Genomic DNA, 8,079 nt, shown 5'->3' with positions numbered 1-8,079 from the left:
GGGGGTATCGATTCCCCCTAAATGAAAAATGGAATTTGGTTCTTTAATTTGGTTTAAGTTGTTAACATCAAGTTTAAGGTTTAGGCTTGTGATAGTCATTTTGAAATGTTATATTTATGTAGATATTGAGTATAAACAAGTTCCAAAATAATCAAAGGATTAGGATCGAATCAAAGCAAATAAGGCTAAGGTGAGTGCAATTTTAATTGTACTTATATTATTGAACGAACATTGGCTTGCGATGAGCCATGATGGAGTTACTATGGTAAGAAGTGACTCCTAAAATGTTATTTGATATGTGATTCTTACATGTACATGAATACATGATATGCATAAACATAAGAGCATAAAACATAAGATATATGATATGATATACATGATTATATGCATATGTGATATATGCTATAAGACATGACCAATGTGAAATGAAATAAGCTATGTGAATATATGAAATGACATATGAATATGCAATACGCGATACATGTGATATGATATGAAATACATGGTTACACATACATATGGTATGTGATAGAAAAGAAAGAACAAGTGATGAGAAATGTATTCATCATAAATGCCCATAGTATATGATACGAGATCTATAGGTATAGTTGGCATGCCAAGAGTCGAGGGTATTGTAGTCCTTCGGGACGTAGTGGTCCTACAGGATATATATAGCAGTCTTTCGGGATGAATACTGAACAAATGTTCGGTGCCCATGAGGGAATTTATACGAGCTGTGGTGACAGCATTAGTGCACAACCTCAATGTACTCACATACCTTTGTTCTCAACAACAATATACATGGGCAATTGAAATATAAATTAAAGTGAAAGTGATGCAAAAAGGTAAGTTTCATGTGTGCATGACTTGGTTATATATATCATATGAAATATATACATGCATATTGAAATATCATGATCAAATGGTAAGAATGCATATTCATGAATCTACTGTTACATGATTATTTATTGCCTCACTAAGTCTATGACTTAGCGTGTAAGTGATTTACACGTAGGTACCAAGAAACGAGAAGAGCAAGAATAGAAGTAACAAGGACAATATTATTACTAGAAGATCAGATCAGAAGTAATCGACAAAGTAGGTATTTTGTTGTGTGTAGAGTATTGGTATGTAATAAGTCGTTAATTATGAGCACTCTGATCGAGTTTGTATTTTGTGGTCTCTTTTATGTAAATTAACGTATTTTGTTTTAAACAAAGTTTTAAATTCCTGGGGTTTTTCTTTAAGAGTCAAAGTTTGAAAAGTCAAAGTGACACCTCGGACTCGTATTCGAGTCAGGTACGGGTTGGGGTGTTACAGTTAATAGTATCAGAGCTAAGGTTTAGTCGATTATCAACATAAACCTGAGTCTAGAGTGTTTTATAAGGTATACATGCCAACAAAACAGTGAAAACTTCTGATCTGATGGAATAGTAAGTATACTGTTATGCTAATAGAACTATATGATTGTATTTTTATAGATGTCCGGACAAGGTAGTTCTAGAAATGAAGTGGGAGATGATATACCCGCTGAAAGCAGTAATTCACCTGCCCTGGCCAGGCAGAGTGCAGAACAGACACCCTCTGGAGTGCCTGTGAATGATCAAGATGTATTCTTTAGAACTTTAGACGCAGTATTGATGCGTTTTCAACCTCCTGTTACTTCAACTCCAAAAATGAATGTTGCAAAAAAGTTGAAGGGTTTAGGAGCTCCAGAGTTTAAAGGGGGAAGTTGATGAAGGTCTTGTTAATGCGGACCTTTGGCTTATTGACGTGAAAATCATGCTTGAGGGACTTCATTGTTCTAATGCTGACAAGCTGGATGGAGTCGTCTCCTTGCTTCGAGGGTAAGAGAGAATTTGGTGGACCAACGTTACATTAAGAATGTCTAATGATCAAGTAACTTGGTCCTTGTTTTTAGAAGAGTTCAAGCATAAGTACATCGGAGATCAATTTGTTCGACAAATGAAGCAAGAGTTCATGAATCTAAAGCAATTGAATCACACTATATATGAGTACGAGTGTGAATTCAATAAGTTGAGCCGTTTTGCTGCTGAGCTTGTTCCTACTGAGAAAGATGCTTGTGAGTGGTTCGTAGAGGGGTTACGTCCTTGGTTGAAGGAAATGTTGATTGTCTTGAATTTATCTTCGTTTCAAGTAGTAGTCAACCGTACTAAAGCTCTGGAAAGAGCTCGGAATGAGAGATTTGAAAATTCAAGGACTCAAACAGTCAAGAGAACGGGTGCTTCTTCGAGTTCTGCACCGTCAAAAAGAGGCAGAGATGCTGGTTCTCGGCCTCAAGCTAGATCAGAGTCAGTAGTATCATCAGCTAGAGGATCAAATCCGATAAGAGGCAGACAAACTAAATCAGTGGGATCTGGAGCTGGAAGATTTAACCAGTGTCAAGACAGACAATGCCCACATTGTGGAAAGAATCATTCTGGGATATGTAGAAGGATTTCTAGAGCTTGCTTTAGATGTGGGGACACCAGACATTTTGTTCGGGATTGTCCTAGGGTAGTCGATGAATCTGCACAGCCAGAGAGGTTTATTTCTACAGGCCAAAGGGGAAGAAGTAGAGGTAGAGGCAGAGGAAGAAGTCAATCAGAGTCCTCTGCTCAACAAGAGATACGTTCCACTGCTCGAGTGTATAATCTCAGGACTAATGATGATCGGGATGATCCAGAAATTATAACAGGTACCTTTCTGCTGTTTGATAAACATGTTATGGTATTGATTGATACGGGGTTTACATATTCATACATTATTAGTAAGTTAGTGAAAGAATTGAACATTCAATTAGAAGCTATTAACAATAAGGTGATAGTGACGAATCTGTTAGGGCACAGTGCTCGGGTAAATATGGTGAGTCGAGGGTGTCCCATACGAATTTAGGGAATTGAATTCCCTGCTAATTTGATGGAATTACCTTTTGAAGAATTTGAAGTGATACTGGGAATGGATTGGTTATATCGTTATTATGCTAATGTCGACTGTAGACTGAAAAGAGTAACGTCGAGAAGTCCAGAAGAGGTAGAAATCGTGGTGTTTAGTGAAGGATGGAATCCATTGGCAAATGTAATCTCAGTGATGACGGCAAAGAAGTTATTGTTACAAGGATGTCAAGGGTTCATTGCTAGTGTGGTGGATGTAAGAGCCAAAGACAAAGAGATTGAAGAAATTCCTATCGTGAGAGAGTTCTCTGATGTATTTCCTATAGAATTTCCAGGTTTACCTCCGGACAGAGAGGTAGAATTTCATATTGAGATAATGCCGGGAATAGCGCATATTGTAATGGCACCATACAGAATGGCTCCAAAAGAGTTGCAAGAATTAAAGATTCAATTACAGGAATTACTGGACAAAGGTTTTATTAGACCAAGTGTATCACCTTGGGGAGCTCCAGTTTTGTTTGTTAAGAAGAAAGATGGATCAATGAGACTCTGTATCGACTACAGGCAGCTCAATAAAGTGACTATCAAGAATAAATATCCACTTCCTCGAATCGATGACTTATTTGATCAATTAAAGGGAGTTTCAGTGTTCTCAAAAATTGATCTACGTTCGGGTTATCATCAATTAATGATTCAAGAGAAAGATGTTCCAAAGACGACGTTTAGAACAAGATATGGTCACTATGATTTTATCGTAATGTCGTTTGGAGTTACGAATGCACCAGCTGCTTTCATGGATTTAATGAACATAATTTTTTAACCCTATTTGGATCAATTCGTGGGGGTTTTCATTGATGATATTTTAATATATTCAAAGTCAGAGGAAGAATATAGTTCTCATTTGAGGATTGTCTTACAGAATTTACGAACAAGAAACTTTATGCTAAATTCTCTAAATGTGAATCCTGGTTGAATGAAGTGGCATTTCTTGGACATGAAATTTTTGCAGAAGGAGTTCGAGTGGATCCTCAAAAGATTAAAGCTATTCTGGAGTGAGAAGTTCCAAAGAATGTGTCAGAAGTTGAAGTTTTCTGGGGTTAGCTGGCTATTATCGAAGGTTCGTTAAAAACTTTTCAATAATAGCATTACCCCTAACTAAGCTGTTGAGAAAGGAAGTAAAATTTATTTGGACTCACGAATGCCAAGAGAGTTTTGAAAAGTTAAAGAAGATTTTGACAGAAACTCAAGTGTTAGTCCAACCTGAGTCTGGCAAGGACTTTGTAGTGTATAGTGATGCGTCTCATAATGGCTTGGGATGTGTATTGATGCAAGAAAGCAAGGTGGTGGCCTATTCTTCAAGACAATTAAAACCGCATGAGAAGAATTATCCGACACACGATCTGGAGATGGCTGCAGTAGTGTTCGCTTTAAAGATCTGGCTTCATTACTTGTATGGTGAAAAATGCTACTTGTATACGGATCACAAAAGTTTAAAGTACTTGATGAGTCAGAAAGAGTTAAATTTAAGACAGAGAATATGGGTGGAATTTCTCAAGGATTATGATGTCGTGATTGATTTCTATCCCGGAAAAGCAAATGTGGTAACGGATGCTTTAAGCCGAAAGACGTTTGCAGCCTTACGAGCTATGGATGATAAACTATCAATAGGCGGAGATGGTGCAATTTGTACGGAATTGACTATCAAACCATCATGGTTAGATCGAATTAAAGAATTGCAAGCTAAAGATGAAAAGTGTTCAAAGAAGTTGCAGCAAATAAAGAATGGAGAGTGTACAGATTATGAGATAAAAACTAATGGGAACCTATATTGTCAAGGAAGGCTAGTGATTCCAGATAATAATGAATTAAAGAATGATTTATTAATGGAAGCTCACTGTAGTTCATTGACGATGAATTCTAGAGAAAACAAAATGTATATGGATCTTAAAAGTCGATATTGGTGGCCTGGAATGAAAAGAAGCATTACAGAATTTGTATCTAAGTGTTTGACTTGTCAACAAGTCAAGGCTGAGCATCAGGTTTCATCTGGACTATTACAACCAATGTCGATTCCTCAATGGAAATGGGAGAATGTAACAATGGATTTTGTAACAGGGTTGCCTTTAACTCCAAATAAAAGAGATTCAATATGGGTGATTGTATACAGGTTGACTAAGTCAACTCATTTCATTCTGATACGAGCTGATTTCTCTATGGATAAGTATGATGAGTTGTATATCAGAGAGATTATATGATTGCTTGGTGTACATGTTTCCATAGTTTCTGATCGGGATCCTAGATTCACATCATGATTTTGGAAGTCTTTACATGGAGCATTGGGAACACGACTGAACTTTAGCACATCGTTTCATCCTCAGACCGATGGACAATCCGAACAAACTATCCAAATTCTGGAGGATATGCTAAGAGCTTGTGTAATTGAATTCAAAGGATCGTGGGAAAGGTATTTGCCACTTGTTGAATTTGCGTACAACAATAGTTATCAGTCTAGCATCAAAATGGCTCCCTATGAAGCTCTATATGGGAGAAGATATCGTACGCCCTTGAACTGGTATGAACTTAAGGATCGAGAAGTTATTGGTCTTAAGTTGATTCAGGAAACGGAAGAGAAAGTTCAAGTAATTCAGAATAATATGAAAGCTTCATCTGATAGACATAAATCATATGCTGATTTAAAAAGAAAAGAAATTGAGTTTCAAATCAAAGATAAAGTGTTCTTGAAAGTGTCTCCATGGAAGAAAGTATTGAGATTTGGACGTAAAGGAAAATTGAGTCCTCGATTTATAAGACCATATGAAATCGTTAAGAGAGTGGGACCAGTGGCATATCAATTAGTTTTGCCACTTGATATGGAGAAAATTCACAATGCTTTCCATGTTTCAATGCTTCGTAAGTATCGATCTGATCCTTCCCATATTATATCACTAGAAGAAATAGAAGTGCAATCGAATTTGACATGTAAGGAAGAACCGGTCCGAATTTTAGCCCATGAAGTTAAACAATTAAGGAACAAGACTATTCCATTAGTCAAAGTGTTGTGGAGAAATCACAAGGTGGAAGAAGTGACGTGGGAACATGAAGAGGACATGAAGATTCAATATCCCCATCTCTTTGTACAATGAAAATTCGAGGAAGAATTTTCTTAAGGGGGAGAGATTTGTAACATCCCAAAATACGGGTTAGTGACTAAATCGTAAAACTTCAGAGTTTGGTGATTTAAGTAGGATATTTGTATAGTCCAATGATTTGTTCGAAAATATTTCCTGAAAGTTATTAGTAATTATTAAAGGAATTAAAGGGCAAAATGGTCATTTAACCATTAAATGAATTAAAATTTGATATGTTGGGGATATATACGGGGTAAAATGATAAGAAGAAAGAAGTAATATCCAGAGAATTCTTCTTCTTCTTCCTTTATACGAGAGAGCCACAGCAAAGGTAAGGGTTTTCTGATTTGTTGGTTATTTGTTGAATTAAAGGTTAGGTTTTGATCATTAGATGATAACTAAGCTTAAGGAAAGCTTAAGTTGTCTTATGATCAAAAGATGAAGAAGTTATAAAAGATTAAAGGAAATGAGATTTTATATGAAATTATGAAAAAGAGTTGATAAGTTGAATTTGAAGTTAAATTTGACTTGTCATCATGTTAATTAAGGAATATGAAGTGTTAGAATTGTATTTAGAACATATTGAAATTTGAGTATGATTCTTGAATTACATATGAATGATAGGATTTTGAAGTTATAGATGATTTTCATGGATATAAGTTGGTTTAAGTAATGGTAGTTGAGTTTAATGACATGGTAGGGGTTTAAAATAGAAGAATTGAATGAAGAATTGATGATTTTCGGGCTTAAAATACAATTTATGGGTAGAGGGAACCGATACCCTATGAATGGGAATCGATTCCCCCTCTTGAACGAAAAATTCCAATATGTTCAGGGGGTATCTATTCCCCCTAAATGAAAAATAGAATTTAGGTCTTTAATTTGGTTTAAGTTGTTAACATCAAGTTTAAGGTTTAGGCTTCTGATAATCGTTTTGAAATGTTATATTTATGTAGATATTGAGTATAAACAAGTTCCGGAATAATCAAAGGATTAGGATCGAATCAAAGCAAATAAGGCTAAGGTGAGTGCAATTTTAATTGTACTTATATTATTGAACGAACATTGGCTTGCGATGAGCCAATGATGGAGTTACTATGGTAAGAAGTGACTCCTAAAATGTTATTTGATATGTGATTCTTTCATGTACATGAATACATGATATGCATAAACATAAGAGCATAAAACATAAGATATATGATATGATATACATGATTATATGCATATGTGATATATGCTATGAGACATTACCAATGTGAAATGAAATAAGCTATGTGAATATATGAAATGACATATGAATATGCAATACGTGATACATGTGATATGATATGAAATACATGGTTACACATACATGTGGTATGTGACAGAAAAGAAAGAACAAGTGATGAGAAATGTATTCATCATAAATGCCCATAGTATATGATACGAGAGCTATAGGTATAGTTGGCATGCCAAGAGTCGAGGGTATTGTAGTCCTTCGGGACATAGTGGTCCTACGGGACATATATAGCAGTCCTTCGGGATGAATACTGAACAAATGTTCGGTGCCCATGAGGGAATTTATACGAGCTGTGGTGACAACATTAGTGCACAACCTCAATGTACTCACATACCTTTGTTCTCAACAACAATATACATGGGCAATTGAAATATAAATTAAAGAAAAAGGTAAGTTTCATGTGTGCATGACTTGGTTATATATGTCATATGAAATATATACATGCATATTGAAATATCATGATCAAATGGTAAGAATGCATATTCATGAATATACTGTTACATGTTTATTTATTGCCTCACTAAGTCTATGACTTAGCGTGTAAGTGATTTACACGTAGGTACCAAGAAACGAGAAGAGCAAGAATATAAGTAACAAGGACATTATTATTACTAGAAGATCAGATCAGAAGTAATCGACAAAGTAGGTATTTTGTTGTGTATAGAGTGTTGGTATGTAATAAGTCGTTAATTATGAGTACTCTGATCGATTTTGTATTTTGTGGTTTCTTTTATGTAAATTAACGTATTTTGTTTTAAACAAATTTTTCTTTAAGAGT

Source organism: Hibiscus syriacus, unplaced genomic scaffold (genome assembly GCF_006381635.1).
Source record: "Hibiscus syriacus cultivar Baekdansim isolate YM2019G1 unplaced genomic scaffold, ASM638163v2 tig00110419_pilon, whole genome shotgun sequence".
Lineage (NCBI taxonomy): Eukaryota > Viridiplantae > Streptophyta > Magnoliopsida > Malvales > Malvaceae > Hibiscus > Hibiscus syriacus.
This window is presented reverse-complemented; position numbering follows the sequence as displayed.